The sequence below is a fragment of the Nycticebus coucang genome, unplaced genomic scaffold (assembly GCF_027406575.1).
Source record: "Nycticebus coucang isolate mNycCou1 unplaced genomic scaffold, mNycCou1.pri scaffold_53, whole genome shotgun sequence".
NCBI lineage: Eukaryota > Metazoa > Chordata > Mammalia > Primates > Lorisidae > Nycticebus > Nycticebus coucang.
Genome location: NW_026515583.1, coordinates 711196 through 729482, shown reverse-complemented (window position 1 = coordinate 729482; position 18287 = coordinate 711196). Strand labels below are relative to the sequence as shown.

At 35.6% G+C, this 18287-nt stretch overlaps 1 pseudogene; it reads right to left on the bottom strand.

Annotated features, from left to right (window-relative positions):
- LOC128579415 (ankyrin repeat domain-containing protein 26-like) overlaps nucleotides 1–17633 on the bottom strand; it is an 85774-nt pseudogene extending 68141 nt beyond the window's left edge.
- Between the last annotated feature and the right edge of the window lie 654 nt (nucleotides 17634–18287).

Below are 18287 nucleotides of genomic sequence, written 5' to 3'. Positions count from 1 at the left end.
GTATCAAAAATAGGGTAGACTATGGAGAAAAATGAAGCTCAGAGCTACGGGATAAAGTTTTGAATTAACCCAGAGAGTTGATGAGCAGAAAAGAAGAGAAAGAAAGCACAACATGTGCTTAGAAAACTACAATACTCCATGAAGTATTCAAATATATGAATAGGGATTCCTAAAGGGGAAGAAGATTGCCCCAAAGGAATGGAAGCCATTCAGGAGACTATCATAAAGGAAAACTTCCCAAGTTTCACTAAAGACCCCCACACACCCCTTTCAGATGTATATCATACCCTGGGTAATTTCAATGCTAACAGAGCCTCTCCAAGACACATTGTAATGAACCTGTCTGAAGTCAAGAAGAAAAAAATTCTTCAAGCAGCCAGTAGTAAGCATCAATTGATCAAATTAGAATTCCAAGCAGTAACCCAAAAGATGTCTCAAGAATTCAGTGAATTCTATACCTATTTTCTTAAGTGTTCTGATCAAGAGAGGATGCTGGGTATTGTCTAAAGCTTTTTCTGCATCAATTGAATCATATGGTCTTTGATTTTTAATTTGTCTATGTGATGTATTATATTTATGAATTTATGTATACTGGACCATCCTTGGGACCCTGGGATGAAACACACCTGGTTGTGGTGTATAATGTGTTTGATGTGTTATTGGATTGTTTCCCAGGATCTTATTGAATATTTTTGCATCAATATTCATTAGAGAGATTGGTCTCTAATTTTCTTTTCTTGTTGGGTCTTTTTCTGGTTTAGATATAAGCATGATATTTGCTTCACAGAATGTATTGAGAAGTATTCCTTCTTTTAGTATGTTTTGGAAAAGATTAAGTAATATAGGTACTAGTTCCTCCTTAAAGGTTTGGTAGAATTCTGATGTGAAGCCATCTGGTCCTGGGCTGTTCTTTTGGGGGAGATTTCTTATACTTGATGCTATTTCAGAGCTTGTTATAGGCTTGTTCAACATTTCCACTTCTTTCTGGCTAAGTCTAGGAGGGTGGCATGTTTCCAAGTATTGATATCTTTCCTTCAGATTTTCATACTTCTGAGAGTAGAGTTTTATGTAGTATTCATTAAGGATTTGTTGGATTTCTGAGGAGTCTGTTGTTATTTGGCCTTTATCTTTTCTGATTGATGAATAGGGGATTCTACTCTTCTACTTCTTGTTAGGTTAGCCAAAGGTTTATCTATTTTATTGACCTTTTCAAAAAACAACTCTTTGATTGGATGATCTGTTGTATGATTCTTTGGTTTTCAATTTCGTTTAGTTCTGTTCTAATTTTAGTTATCTTTTTTTTTTCTTCTGCTGGATTTAGGGTTGGAAATTTCTTCCTTTTCCAGTTGCTTGAGATGTCCCATGAAGTTATTGACTTCCTCGCTTTCCATTCTCTTGAGGAAGGCTTGCAATACTTTATATTTTCCTTAGGACTGCCTTTGTGGTATCACAGAGGTTCTGATAGTTTGCGACTTCATTATAGTTTTGTTCCAAAAATTTGGTAATTTCCTTCTTAATCTCATCTATGACCCAGCTATCATTCAGCATGAAGTCATTTAGTTTCAATGTTTTTGTATACATGTGAAGATTCCTGTTTTTACCGAGTTCAACTTTTATTCCATGATGGTCTGAGAAAATACGAGGAATGAATTATATTTTTTAAAATTTGCTGATGTTAAACTTGTGACCCAAGATGCGATCAATTTTGGAGGATGATCCATCGGCTGATGAGAAGAATGTGTATTCAGTTTAATTAGGATGAAATGTTCTGTAGATGTCTATTATATGTAAATGTTGAATGGTTAAGTTTAGTTCTAAAATTTCTTTGCTTAGCTTCTTTTTTGTGTGAGGATCTATCCAACACTGCCAGAGGAGTGTTAAAGTCTCCATGTATTAATGTGCAGGGGGAAATCAAATTGTTCATGTCAGCTAAAATTTCTCTTATAAATTGATGTGCATTCTGCTTGGGTGCATAAATGTTGATAATTGAAATCTCATCATGTTGAGGGTAGCCCTTAAGAAATAAGAAGTGACCATCATTATCTTTTCTTACTTTGGTTTAAAGCCTATTGTATCTGAGAATATAATTGCCACACCTACCTTTTTCTGATTTCCATTTGCCTGAATTAAAGGTGACCATTCCTTCACCTTGAGTCTATGTTTGTCTTTTAAGGAAAGATGAGACTCTTGAATGCAGCAGATGTCTGGCCTGAGTTTTTCTATTTAGTCAACCAACCTGTGTCTCTTTAGAGGGCAATTTAGTGACCAATTATCACATAAATTGGATTTAATTTTTACCAAGGTACATTATTTGAACATTATTTTTTATTAAATCATAGCAGTGTACATTAATGCAATCATTGGGCACCATATACTGCTTTTATAGACTGTTTGACACACTTTCATCACACTGGTTTACATAGCCTTTCTGGTATTTTCTTAGTTGTGTTAAGGCATTTATATTCTATATTTACTAAGTCTCACATGTACCCTTGTAAGATGCACCACAGGAGACCACCAATCACTCTCCCTCCACCCATCTTTCCCCTCCCTCTCCCCCTGTCCGATATTCTTAAATTATAACTGAGTTATAGCTTTCATATGAAAGCTATAAATTAGTTTCATAGTAGGGCTGAGTACATTGGATACTTTTTCTTCCATTCTCGAGATACTTTGCTAAGAAGAATATGTTCTAGCTCCATCCATGTAATAAACATGAAAAAGGTAAAGTCTCCATCTTTCTTTTTTCTGTTTTTTGAATATAGGCTTCTAAAGTGGTATTTTTTTTCTGCTTTTGCTGTATCCCACAGTTGTTTTTTTTTTTTTTTTTAACTTGTATCTTCATTGTTGTTATACTCAAGGAAGTTAATAATTTCCTTTTGTATTTCTTCCAGCACCCAACTGTCATTCAGCATAAGGTTGTTGAACTTCCATGCCTTTTTGTGAGGTTGAAAGTTTTTGTTGAAGTTGAGTTTGACTTTTAGTGCCTTGTGCTCTGAGAAGATGCACGGTAAAATTTCAATTCTTTTGATATTGTTGAGTGTCATTTTCTGTCACAGGATGAGATGATTTTGGAGAATGTTCCATGGGATGATGACAATAATGTATATTCTTATTTTGGGGATGGAGTGGTCTATATACATCTATCAAGCACAGTTTTGCTAGGGTCTCATTTCAATCTCTTATATCTTTGTTTAATTTCTGTTTAGAGGATCTGTCCAGCTCTGAGAGAAGTCAACTAATTCTTTATAGATGGGGTCTTCTGCAGTAGGTGCCTCATGGTTCATTGCGGGGGATCCTCTGTTCTTATTTTTCAGTTTGCCTGAATTTTTCTATTGGTTCCTCCTCATGTGTTCTTTCTTCTTGTTTACCTCCTTATGCTCCTTTTTACTTCTCACTACCTCGTTTGTTTTAAAGAGAAGTCCTTGCTCTTGATGACAGTATGTTGCATGATGACAGTATGTTTCTGGGGCATCAGGTCGTGCTGTGGGTTCTTTAGGAGACAGAGAGCACAGCAGCAACCTCTATCATCCTAATTCCAAAATTATTGCCTTGGGCAATCATCTGATTGTTTTCTCAGCATTCAGATGCTGCTGAGTTGGGATCTTAAAGCTGGCTAGAATCCTTCAGGGGCAGGTTTCACAGTGCCCCCTGAGTCTAGTTTATGTAGGTTGCAGGAGTCCCTCAGCCTGCCCCAATAGATGAGTTCTGATCTTGGCAGAAGGTATTAAGACAACAGTGCTTTAGGCTCCTGCTAAGACCTTGTCAGGACTTCCCACAATGGCAGCCACCTGGCGACCGAGAACTTCTCATTATAGCTGCCTCACCAGGCACAAACCTATGGCACATCCACTCCAACCAGCATTTGAATATGGTTAGGCTGTTTACTGTTTGAGCTTGCCTTCTCTTCCAAGCTTTCCACTCAACACACAGCTTGCCCCAACAACTGAAAGTTCAAGAAAGGCTTCCTTCTGCCACAAACCTCTGTGGGTGGCCAGCTGATCCAAGCCAGTCTCAATTACTTACCTAATTCATCAGATTTCCACCTCTCCAGATCATAAGCTATATCTATCTCACCACCTCCTCACTGTGCTCCCTTAGCTAGGACTCTGGGTAAGGTCTTCATGCTAGGTACAGCTGGGTTCTCTCTTTTTCCCCAGTCGTTCTAGGAGAACTCAGCTGAATGATCTTTCTGGTTCCCCAACTTACTGCATCCTAAGCCCAGAAATTCTTTACCTCTATTCCAAAGACAAAGGCTATCTGAGTTTTCAGGATTTTTAAATATTTTAACTAGTTAAGAATATATTTTAAAGAAAATATTAAATTGTGACTTATTCAGTCTAAGATGTTAGTCCAAAAGATAATTTTATTTGGACTATTCTACATTGCAAATACCATTCAAAATACCATTGCAAAAGAAAGCAATATTAAATCAGAAATCTAAAATTAAATAGTTTCATACCTGTGACTGTTTATTTTTATTTCCTTCATGAGTTTCTTTCTCTTCATCTGATGACATCTGCAAGGCTGGCTCTACTGATAGACCATACATTTAGTTAAGTGGACCACAGTTCAACAAAATTTACATTGTTTGATAAAAAGGGGTAAAAAAGTAATTTATGTGTACATTGAGAGTTTATGTTAAGCTTAATCTTTAGCCAAATATTTACTTCTGTAAAAAAAATAAAATAAAATACTTCTAATTATCCAAAACTTTGCAAAACAACCCAGAGGTCACTAGATGTCACTAGGTTCAACAAATACAGACATATCACAGATTTACTCAAAGATTTTTCCACCTAATGTATATACATATAATGTTAGAAGAAAAACAGAATTTAAATATACAATACACACATATGAAATAACATGTGGATTATTCTCTATTTCATAATAGTACCTTTCAAAAGCATGCTGTGCATGTTGTTTTATTAATAATTCACAAATTTCTGTTACTTTTTGTATTTTCATCAATGTACATCCTGTTTGTTACATTTGAAAAGATTTACTGTGATATTTTAACAATTTTATTTTTATCTTTTAAGGCCTTAGACTGCAACATGAAGCCTTCATTGATTCCTGCTGTTTCCCCAGATAAATAGGCATCTCCTCCCTCAGGGCTGCCTTAGTACTCTAGTGTCATCTCTACTTCAATGTTCCTACCTAAACTGTAAGTCGTTTCTTGCCATGTCTCTACCCTTTCCCCTGGACTATAAGCACAATATTTCAAAACTTCTGGAACAGTCTTTATCTGTTTTACTCAATAATTATTGATGCTGTGGCTGGAAGGAATATAAATAAAACTGTCAAAAATGAGTTTTTCAGAGATCATGTCTGAGCTGATATTTATAATGTAAGATGAGCCAAATTAAAGGGCATAGGGGCCAGGAAAGAATGAGAGCAGGACAGAAAGCAGAAGGAGAGAGAGGAAATAATTCCTGAAGAAACATATGTATATGTATTTGTCTGCAATAGAGGGATTGGTGAGCCAGGCATTCTAGAAGCTCAGGAATGCCAGAAAAAAATGCGGACAAGAAGGGATAGCAGAAATCCTTCTATGAAATTTCATGGTGCTTGGATGTTAATATTTCAAAGAGATATTAATTATCCCATTTTCACTTAAGTAAATCACTCTAAACTCTATATGGAAGATGAATTTCAGAAAAACACAAGTGAATGGCAGAAAATGAATTACAAGGACATATTGGAAAATAAAGGCAATGTGGGCCTGAGATAAGTGAATGTTTATGGAAATATTTTGGATATCAAATATCAGTGTCCCATATAGGATGGATGTTTTTATAAAATAAATAAACATATAAATCTTGGTTTTGTATTTTAATTTTTCAATATTAATAAACAATACAATAAATATCTGTGGATATGTCTATATAATACAAAAGCCATTAGGACTATCATTCATATATGTAGGAATATATATATAAAAATGCTTTCGAACAGTTTGATGTTGCAGCATTTATGTGATGGAATATTATAAAAATCAAAATAAATTAAACCAAATATACTTGTGTCAATATGGATTGATCTCACAAATATAATACTGAGCAAATAAAAGAAAGTCACAGAATGACATATGAAGCCTTGACAATTAAGTTCACAGACTCACAAGCGTGTGCTTACGTCGGTAGTACTGTACAAGCCCCTCATTATGGTTTCATAACTTTGGTGTATCAGTGTCTCATAGTTGTGTTTATGTTGACTATCTTTCAGAATGGAGTTCATTATAATTGCTGCATGATTGTGTGCTGTTATGAGAATTTCAGAACCTGAATTAGAGCGATGAATAAATGTTAATCTTGTTAAACTTAGCAAGCATGAAAGGGAAGTCAGGGACATGTTAGTTTGCAGATAATGCCACAAAAATATCAGCAGTTTGCAAGTAGATTAAATAGTTTTCTGAAGGGATAAAAAGCAGCATTGAAGAAGAGAGGTAAGGGTGCCCAGTAATAAGAATGAAAGTCATGAAAACCTTACAAAAATTCATTGAATTTTGCATCAAAACTATTATCTGACTGTGAGAAGCATAGCATATCAAGGAAACATCAAGAGAGAAACAGGTAGGAAAGTCTTTTTTTTAATTTATTTTATTAGATCATAACTGCATACGTTACTCCATTTATGGCATATAATGTGCTGATTTTATATATAATTTGGAATGTTTAAATCAAACTTGTTAACACAGAATTCACTTCCCTTATTGAATTGTTGTGTGTAGACATTTATACTCTACTATTAAATATTAACACTATATTAAGTATTGTAGAGACATTTATATTCTACGATTAGTTAAGCATTAATACTATTAAATATTAAATATTAAGTATTAATTAAATATTAATACTATTAAATATTAATACTAGTATTAAAATTTGTAGAGACATGCATATTCTGCTATTAATACTACATTTAATATTTTATTAACAGTAGAGTATAAATGTCTAAACACAACAATTAAATAAGTGGGCGCTGCCTATGGCTCAAAGGAGTAGGAAGCCAGCCCTATAGACCAGAGCGGGTGGATTCAAACCCGGTCCCAGCAAAAAACTGAAAGAAAAAGAAAATAAATAAGTGAGGTGAATGCTATGGTTTTTTTTTTACTTTAGTCAGCAAACTTTTAATTACGTAAGAAGAGTGTAGCATAGTAGATAAATGTAGTATAAAGTGTGTTTGAAAGGTCAATATACACAAATATGTCTGTCATATCAATAGTTGGGTTATAAGGATTAATGGAATCACATGGGAAATTTTTTTAAAATACGCAAGTCAAACAGGGGAGGGCATGGGTGGGAGTTGAATGCTATGTTAACCAGTTTGATGTAAACATTCCAAATTATATATAAAATCAGCACACTGTACCACACAAATGCAGTAATGTACACAGTTATGATCTAATAAAAATATCAGGAAAATCATAATAGAAAATCTTGACAAGAAAAAACTTGAACAAAATGATTCCCAAAGTAGATCACCAGTAAAAAAATGGAAAGGAGAGTCAAATTTTGACAAGACTTTACAGAGAAGAAAGATGAAGTTTTGAGCCATGTTATCACTGGTGATGAAACATAGACATACCAGCGTGAACTGAAGAAAAGCATCAAAGTGCACAATGAAAGTCAGTCTTCTCCACAATCAAAACATTCCTTTAGTTCTAACAAAATGTGAAAATGATATTGCTAACCTTCTTGATATCAGAGGGATTGCTCATTAAAAATTTTCAACAACTGCACAGTTAACAAAGTTTACTATTTGTAAGTGCTGAAAAGGCTACATGGAAAAGTTAGATGAAAATGACCGGAACTTTTTGCCAAATCATGGCTCTTGCATCAGGGGGGCAATGGCTTTTGCTGTGTGACAATGCACCAAGTCACACAGCACCATCTGTGGGGAGCTTTAATCAGTAAACAAATAACTGTATTAGAACATCCTCCCTACTCATATAATCTGGCTCCCAATGACCTTTTTCTTTACCCAAAGATGAAGGAACATTTTAAAGGAAGATATTTTGATAACATTTAGGACATCAAAGATAATACAATGTCAGTGCTGATGGCTATTCCAGAAAAAAAGTTCCAAAATTGCTTTGGAGCCTGGATGAGGCACTGGTATTGGTGCACAACTTTCCAAGGGAAGTACTTCAAAGGTGACTGTGGTGATATTCAGCAATGAGGTATGCAGTGCTTTTTCTAGGATGAGTTCACAAACTTCATCATCTTATTTTGAACACAGTGTATATATCATTTATATGAAATTTTAGGACATGGAAACAAATTATGATTTTACACCTATGTCACCTATAAAGTAAAACATTTTCAGCGTATGAGTGCAAGGTAATAGCATAATTCTAGGTGTTGGATACTTCACTCAATTATCTGTAATAGTTTGAGAGGACCCTAAAGCCAAAACATTTAGTACTGCCATTTTAAAAGACTACGTCTTTCAAATAGCCATGGAAGGATAATTTATTATTTTCCTTGTTTTTAATAATTAATGATGACACACATTCACATAGGTTCTGCTAGTCAGACATTTAACTGCCTTGATATCATCAGTGCAACAACAGGATAAAATAACTAAAGTTAAAAGAAGACCAACTTGTTAGTATAAAGCATTCCACTATGTAAAGTCAGAATTTCATAAATTCTTTGAAACACTAGACAATTGTGTAGTTTCATAGTTCATCTCTGTCCACTCCCTAACAAAAACAGGAATTTTAAGTTGAAAATTAAAGAAGGAAGAAAGATCCCTTGTCCCCAGGATTTTGAAGTTACAGTGAGCTATAGTCATTACACATAGCAAGAACATGTATCCATTTCCCTCCCCCCAAAAAATTACCTGATCTGGACAGTTGCACATTTTTCTGTTTTACTGCTTTCTTGCCATGGGAAACATCCATCTTAATGGTATGCTGAGTGGACTTTAAAATAAAGGGTTTCATAAGTAATGTATATTTCATATGACACATAGTGAATAATTCCAGATGAAAAAATAAATGTGATTACCTTCAACTGGTAATGTTTCTCAGAAAACCCTAAGAAAACAAAAAACACAGACAATCGATGTAAATGACAATATAAATGTAAATAGGATAAAGCCAAACGTGCAGTTATGGAGAGTTAATATTGAGCTTAATCCTCAAGTTTGACTTTGTACATGATTATTTTAGCTCTGAAGTTGTTTTCCTTTTTCTTTTTTTATTGTGGACAGCAATATGACAGAAATAAACTAAGAAAAGTAAGGGAACACACATTTAATACAACATCCACTTAAGATTTCTAAAATATTTTGGAGGAACACCACTCAAACACGGCAGTGCACATATGGCAATGTGAATTGTGTCTTTAATCAGAGGAGCAAATCATACCTCTGAGAGAACAAATGACAAGACTGATGGCAGAAGCCTTTAACATAGCTTTAATGCGACACAAAAGCATCATTTATGCACATAAGTAATCATCTGATCTTTGTTTTGTTATTTATAAAGGACACACTTCTAATGACAGTAGGGTTGAATCTATAATATATTTCTCTTAGAGAAAGTATTTTTAATAGAGCAGCATGGATGTACACTTGTAGAATAATAGTTAATATAAACATTCCCTTTGTTCCATATCCATGTAAGCTGCAGATACGCCTACATTTCTTCTACCATCTACTTTTGCCATCTAAGAGTTTCATTACCCACTCACCTAAGGACATATAAAATACATCAAAGAAATTATGAACAATACATTTCAAATATCAAAAAATTTATCCAAAAAGAAAAAAAATTGAGATATCACAGAATTATATGAAATTAATAACCTTTTACACTTCAAAATAAAAGCAATATTTGGTAAAAATAAGTTTTGAAAAAAACATGAATACATACATATATATATACACACATATATATTTAATTAAGTCACTTGTACATAGATCATAAGTACATTTATGCCAAATGGGATTCCATGTGTTGATTATTTGTACAAATTGGAGTGCTTACATCCTACTAATCAACATAACTTTCACCTCATTTCCCCAATTGCAGCATTAAGACATTTGTGTTCTACAGCTGATAGATCCAACTTGTACTTGCAATATGCTCCATAGGTGTGATCCCCCTACTAACCCTCCCTCCATCAACCCATCTCCCTCCTTTCCCTTCTCCTTCCCCTTCACTCCTTCATTCTAGGCTAAAGTTGTGTTTCATTTTTCATATACAAGTGTGAGTGATTATAAATTGGTTTCACAGTAGCACTGAGTACATTAGATTTTTTTTCCATTCCTGAGATACTTTACTAAGAAGAGTATTTTACAGCTCCAACCATGTAAACATAAAATAGGTAATGTCTACATTTCTTTTTTTTTTAATGCTGCATAGTATTCCCTGGTATACTGGCTGGCAACCTGTAAAAGACTCAAACTGGACCAACACCTTTCTCCTCTAACAAATATTGACTCTCACTGGTTAAAGGACTTAAACTTAAGACATGAAACTATAAAAAATTCATTGAGAGAGTGTAGGGAAATGCTTGAAAAAATTGGCCTGAAAGAATATTTGATGAAGAGGACACCCCGAGCAATTGAAACAACATCAAAAATACATTACTGAGATCTGATCAAATTAAAAAGTTTCTGCACTGCCAAGAAAACAGTAAATAAAGCAAATAGCGTCAAAATGGGAGAGGATTTTTGCAAGTTATATTTCTGACAAAGGTCTAATAACTTGAATCCACAGAGAACTCAAACATATGACTAAGAAAAAAAATGAGTGATTCCATTTAATTGTGGGCAAGAGACATGAACAGAAGCTTCTCTGAAGATAGGCAGATAGTCTACAGACACATGAAAAAATGCTCACCATCTTTAATCATCTGAGAAATGCAAACAAAAACTACTCTGAGATACCATCTAACATCACAAAATCCCCAAACTCTAGATGTTGGCATGGTTGTGGAGAAAAGGGAACACTTTTGCACTGCTGCTGGGAATGCAAGCTAGTACATTCCTTTTGGAAGGAAGTTTGGAGAACACTCAGGGATCTAAATGTACACCTGACTTTTGATCCTGCAATTCCTCTTCTAGGTGTATATCGAAAGGACCAAAAGTCATTTGGAAATAAAGATATTTGCACCAGATTGTTCATTGCAGCTCCATTCATAATTGCCAAGTCATGGAAGATAATTACATTTTTATAAAATTAGTTTCCTTTGGTATATCCTATTAATCTTTTAAGATCTTTGGAAAATAGCCATTTTATAGAACAAAAAATCTGTCTTAAAAAAGCAGCCACTGCTTGTATGGAAATTAGTCTTATTTGATAATGTAATATCAAGGCAAGATGCATCTCTGATGCCTGACATTTGTGGAGAGGAGACATGCATCTCTCTGGTTTACCCCAATTCCAGCACTCTCCTGCTTCTAGTGATCTCTGGGGCAGCAACAATCTATCTTGTGTGACTGCCAGTTTCCTAAATCCATCTTGGTCAGTACTCTCAAGTTTCCTCATCATTAACTACAAAATTACCTAGTTAATTTTCTTCTTTCCACTATCTTTCCCTACCCAGAATGTCTCTTCCCTGCAAAAAGTATTCTGTAACCCTGTGGTCTCCATTGTTTTCATGGATTATTTCTGCCATTTCTTCCCTCTTCATTTAGCAAAACGATCTCACATTTATAACTTGATTTCTTTGTTTCTTTGCTCCTTCTCCTCCAGCTAAACTTATGCTCAGAAATAAGAGCAAAATAATGCCTTTTCTTGATCCTGCTATGGTGAAACTGTTCTTCCAGGCTTTTTTTCCAGATTTCTCTATAGGCAAGTGTATACCCTTGCTACTCATGGGGATCCAAGGACCAGCAGCCTCAGCATCACTTATGTGTGTTAGAAATGAAGATACCTAGACCTACTGAATCACAAAGTGCATTTTTAACAAGGTATCCAGGAGATATCAGAAAGTTTGAGAAGCTCTGGTCTGCAGTGGTTTGCTTCCACATTTCCTTACCTGAGCTTCCCCTTTAGAATCTCACCACCAGTCCCTCCGTGTAACATACTCCAAGATGAAAAGGCATCACAAATCATCAAGTTTCTGATGGACTTTTTATCAGGCTATACTTTCCAATATATCTTCATAACTAACCCTCTTCTCTCCATTCTAGCTTCCTTATTGTGAAATATATGATACTACTGTTCAATAAAGTAAAATAGTTTATATGCCACTGAATTATAGACATTTGTGCCTGACCCTATGCTTCCTTTCCTCTGTGTTAGATGAAACACGCCTCTGCATGATCAGAGACTTCAGTCTTTCATGCCTCCCTAACAGTGAGGAACATGGGAGCAGCGAGGGTATTTGCTCTCTGTCTCTGACACATTTTGAAACTGGGAGCTCACTTTATATTCTTGCCACCTTTGTAATGCCCTGTTCCACTTTGCACTAAGAAATTACTTTTTTTTCCTGTGTACTCAATTTTAATTTAAGGACAATTAATGAAATTAAGGACATGGTGGGGGTAGGGAAAGTGGAGAGCAGAGAGAGAAAGAAGGGAGGTGTGGGGAAAAGAATAGTAGAGAGCGGGGAGGAGAGGGAGGTGGAGCCTTGGTGTGTGCCACACCTTTTAGGGACAAGATAGGATTGCAAGAGGGATTTTGCCTAACAAATGCAATCAGTGTAACCTGGTTTCATGTACTCTCAATGAATCCTTAACTTTAAAAAAAAATGAAATTGATTTCTTTTAAGACAGTATAAATGTTAAATTGTCTTGTATTATTAATTGGCCGTCCTGTTTCTACAGTGTAGAAAATTGTATTCTTTGAATAGCTCTAACAAATATAAATTTAATCTTTCTACTTTGTGATAGAATTAGAGCTAAAAAATTATATACCCAACCCTCTTCAAGTATTTTTTAAAATTGTTGAATTAATATAGCTATTTCTTTTGTTCAGCAATTTGATGCAAATGCCTAAATACAAAATGTTCAGTAAGTACTACAGAGGAAGGAAATGGCTTAGTATTTTACAAAGCTTCTTGAAAATCAGAAAAACTGGTAGCATTTGATTCCACCTCAAAATTTCTATAAGCAAACACTCTTAAACAATGCCACCACATATAATCTACAATTGTAAACAAAATTTCACATTTTCTTCACACTGTATAGAAATACACATCACAAATGTGCAATTAGAATTAATACAGAATATTTGCAAAATGAACAAAAATTTAGGCCTAGACCAAAAACATATTCCGATTTGTTGAAAATAAGTTGACTAGACATTATTTTATCATCTTATGCTAATTTACATTTATAAAAATTTTAATTAAACATACTAGATTGAGGTGCTAAGAATGTGTGCACTATCTATACTTAAAGTTAATGCCCTATAATTTTATAAATCCAAATTTCAAAAGGAAGGATTCTGTTTATTGAATAATGGAATCCTCTTTTGGATCACTTAGTTTCTATTGCCTATATCAGGCCTGTTCATATGAACGTATATTCTCACTACATACAGAAACAGTATAGAGTCCCTTTAGGAACTGCAATAATCATACATGAATAATTACTGAGGATTAAGGTACCTAACAAAATTACTGAATTCCAACATGGTCTTTTTTATTGTTATAAACCAAGAGTCCCATTACAACACACTCCTAAATTCAGAGTTTTAGAATTACTGAAAATGATTTAGATTATTTGAGTAATTATACTCATACCTTCCGCTTACCCAAATAACTGAGTAAAATCATGCTACAGTAAACTTCCATTATAAAAACAAACCAATAGAGCAATGGACAACATGCCTGACTACTGTTATAAAAAGAATTTTTCCCATTATAATTTTGAAGGCTTTGTTGGGAAGCCCATTTCAGTAAATCAAGTAAGAGTCATGTATTGATTTGAAACTTTTAGTTCAAAAGTTTACAAAGATAAATATTTGTATAGATGAAAAATCCTTCTCCAAATTCATTTCTTACAGCTTCCTTATTCTTTATTTCTTCATCTAGGCCAAATTTTATACTTGATAATTATGTGAGGTTCTATATAATCACTACATGATAAGTTTACTTCTTATACACACCTCTTATTTGTAAAGCACCCAGTAAACACTTTGACAATTTATTATTTCAAATACATGCCACCTCTTTGAGAGAAAATGGAGTTTTTGTTGGCCATTCCTTATCATAGAAACACATTGTTAATTCTCTAAGTATCATTTATCATTTACTGTCTTTATTAATTTTTTTTTTTTTTAGAAAAAGATTCTTACTTTTCACCCTCGGTAGAGTGCAGTGGTGTCACAGCGCACAGCAGTCTTAAGCTCTTGGGCTTAGGTGATTCTATTGCTTCAGCCTCCAGAGTAGCTGGGACTACCGGTGCCCATTACAATGCCCAGCTATTTTTTTTGTTGCTGTTTGGCCAGAGCCAGGATTGAACCTGCCACTCTCGGTATATGGGGCCAGCACCTTACTCAATGAGGCACAGGTTCTGCCCCCCTTAATATTTTATATGTTATTTTTTTCTTTTTTTTCTTATTGAATCATAGCTGTGTACATTAATGCAACTATGGGGTACAGTGTGCTGGTTCTGTACACAATCTGAAATACTTTCATCAAACTGGTTAATATAACTTTCACCACATTTTCTTAGTTATGTGTTTAGACATTTATACTACCCTCCCTCCACTCACCCTATCCCTCTCCCCCTCTTAATTTTAAGAGTGTGCCTGAGGGTTCCCTTCTGACATTCCCAAATTAACAACAAGATATTATTATTCCAGAATCCACCTTAAAACTTGATTTTTCTTTAAAATATGGTGCTTTTCTAAACACAAAAGGCCATCTGAATGTTTCTCGAGAATTTTTTAAGTTAGACATTCTGTCTGAATACGCTCTAAATCTATACTCAAAGGATGACTGGTTAACAACCACTGGTACTTTGACGTTCTCTACTGAGAAAAATCATGTGACACCACACATTGTAAATTACAGTAATTTATAAATATTCTTTGTCAATAGAATCAGAAGAATAGACCATCTAACTGTTTAAAAACCTAAGCCAATGAAAAAACTATATAATACAAAAATGAAAAGTTTAATTTAGGCCATAAGCAGATTTAACTAAGATTTAAAATGTACTAATTTCCTCATTTTAAATCTCTTCCCTTTCAATGTTGTAATTTGAAGTCTCTTAAAACAAGAAGTGAATTAAAACACAGTAATTGTTAAACAATTTTGCAAAAAATCAAGTGTCCCTGCACCTTAAATTTTCTGTACTGTACCATTTATCAGTCTTTTGTACAAGAGCGAGCAATTCACGGAACAGGGGTCACATTTTGCTTTTCCTGCTAAGTTAATGATGCTCATCAAACCTCATCCAAATCCTTTTCTTTTTTTATTTTTGGGGATTCATTGAGCGTACAAACATCCAGGTTACACTAATTGCATTTGTCAAGCAAAGTCCCTCTTATAAATGTGTTCCTATTACTCTTTCAGCTGCTGATTTTTATTTTCCCTCTTGTCTGCCTGCTCTGTCTGGGCAAGAAGGTAGTCACACATGGCTTCAGCTACTTCCTTAGTCACGACTGTAAACAACAATTTTCCTCATCCACTATTCAAAGTTGCTTTGGCCTAGTAAACAAGTCTGAAATTGGAGAAGACAACTTAGTCTTTGCTGCTGTTTGTTGCTGTACTCTTACTTCAGCTGCCTCTGCCAAGTACATCAATGTCTTTCTTTGTGGGCTTTCTCAAAATTTTACACCCATTATATTTTGATATTGAGGAACACATTATTTTTGCCTCACAGCATTCACAATAGTTTTTAAGACAGCCTGATCATTTGCAATTACATCCTTTGCTATGATGTCAATCTGATTCTCCCTCCTTTCCTTTCCCTATCTTAGGCCTGAAGCCTTCTGGATTTCTGTCAAGGCATGCTTTTATTGCTTTTTGCCTTTCATTTTCATGTTCCCAATTGTTATAATAACTAGTACAATTGTGGTTGTTGTAAAATTCACTATTTGCAAAGCAATCAGAATATAATGCCAAACACAGTGATATTACACACTTACAGGGCTTTCTAGGCCCAATGGAAGACACAGATGGGATTATGCCTTTGAATGGAAGCCTCGACTGGATCTGGATACCAAATATTCCAACAAAGTTAGAATAGTTTGCTATAGACACATATGAAGAAGACTACTGTAGCTGAGTAAAGTACTGAGCTGGAAGCACAGCATAGCCCACAATCCCTGTTCCCAGAGCTGGGGCCAAGACACTGCCAGGACAAGGCCTAGTGGTCCGTTGGTGAGGTTGGGCTGAATCTGTGGCAGTGTTGCGGCAGGCATGATGAGCCGGTCCTGTGGCTGGCTAGTAGTTATGATTTGTGAAGTTGGATTGATTGGTTTGGGAGCAACTTGTTTGACAACCTAAGGCAAGATAATTGGAATGGACATCTGCACTGTGGTAGTATTCACAACCAATGGCTTTGCTTGCTGAAAAGGTTGAGTGTTTGTACTGGGATTCTGACTAACTGGCTGGGGTGAGCAACTGGTTGTGTGGCAGTAACAAGTCAGACATAATAAAACTTGTCTCCAGGTAACTGAATCTTCCGGACATTGAGAGCAGTTTCCAGAGGTGTAATTGCTTTAAACTTTGATGTACTTACTACCCTAACAGTGATGGTCTGCACAGTTGATTCCACTGCCTTATTTGGTGATTTCAAAGGAGATATGTCTATTTTCTTTAGTGTCTGTGTTGTATAATTTAAAGGCGATCCAATAAAACCACTTTCAGATATTGTTGTGGTCTTTGATGGAGTTCTGGGGGTAGACTGTGAAAGAACCCTACCTGCAATGACTGGAGGTGATACTTGAGTTGTCTGTCCTGTAACTGCTTTCCTATTACTTGGTTTTGCAAAGATCAGCTTCTCAATTACCAAACCAGAGGTTGGTATTTGAGGCTTCTTAGCAATCTGTAGTGTTTTTTACTGTTTGGTCTATAACACCTAGGACATGTGTTACATGTCATCTGTTAACTTCCTGGGGTCAGTGCTGAGACTCCAATGACAGGTTTCACCTCTGGCCTTCTTCCCATAATTAACTATTTTAATTTGCTACAGTGGTAACTTAGTATCTCATGATTGGGCCTCAGTTGTAACTTTCTGAGTCTGTGGTAGTTGGCTATGGGGTAGTGCTAGAACGAGACTTAACCAAAGTGGTTAAAATTAACCTCTGTTCATCTGGTTTAAGTTTCTGAGTACCAGTTTAACATCAGCTGTCTGTGATACTTTGTTTAACATAATATGATGGACTGATATAGTCATAGGAGTCTGAGCACCAAATTTCTGAACGCCACTTGGAAAAGTTGGTTTCACTGTGGTGTTACAATCTGCCTTAGTAATTATGGCATTCGCTGTAACTTGGTTAGTATGCTTACTGTCCACTGTGATTGGTTCCGTGGAAATAGGCATGGCTCTAGAGCCACCAGTAAAAGTTATGTTGACAATTTCTTCCACTTCTGTCTCTATGGGAATGGGTCTTCCCCAGCTTCAATACTATGGTCACCAACTGAAGTTATACCAGTGTCCATTATCTCCTCTGGAAGCAAACCTTTCACTTTGGCAGGGACAACCTCCATGATCATTCTCCTGCTAGAAAGTTGATCAGGCACAAACCCAGCAGCTCTCTGGGCTCCCACTATTTGTGGTGGCAGCAGTGGCTACCTTGGAGGCTCAGGGCAGAGACTGTTCAAAATCACTTGCCCAGAACCATTCAACCGCTTCACCCCATAATACGTAGGCCCTTGCCACCCAGAAATTGTATCATTTGACCAACCTGAATCATACCACCTGATCCTTTTCCCTTAATGTATTTCTCCCTGTCTTCCCCTTCCAGGGAGGTCCCACCTATGAGCTTAGGTGCCATCCGACTGGTCATAAAAGCAATCAAATATTTTCCCTAAAACTCTGAATGCACAGTTAACCCTTTGCCCAGAGCCTGGCTGCCTGAAAGTCTACCCCCTGCAGAGCTCAGAGTGTTTGGTGAATTCCCATTGAGACCCAGGCATTGTGTAGACCTCTGGATGGCATCATGGACAGTGACTACTGAGGAAGCAGGGGGCTGCAGAGAGAGAGTGGTGTCTGGAGAGAGAGGAATGTGGAGATGCCATAATTAAACAAACAGATAAAACAGAATTCATTGGAATACTATTAAAAAATGAAAACTGGGAAACAGTTTTTGGAATGTTTGGAAACATTCCTTGGAATGAAAACCAGGAAAGATTCCTTGCAAA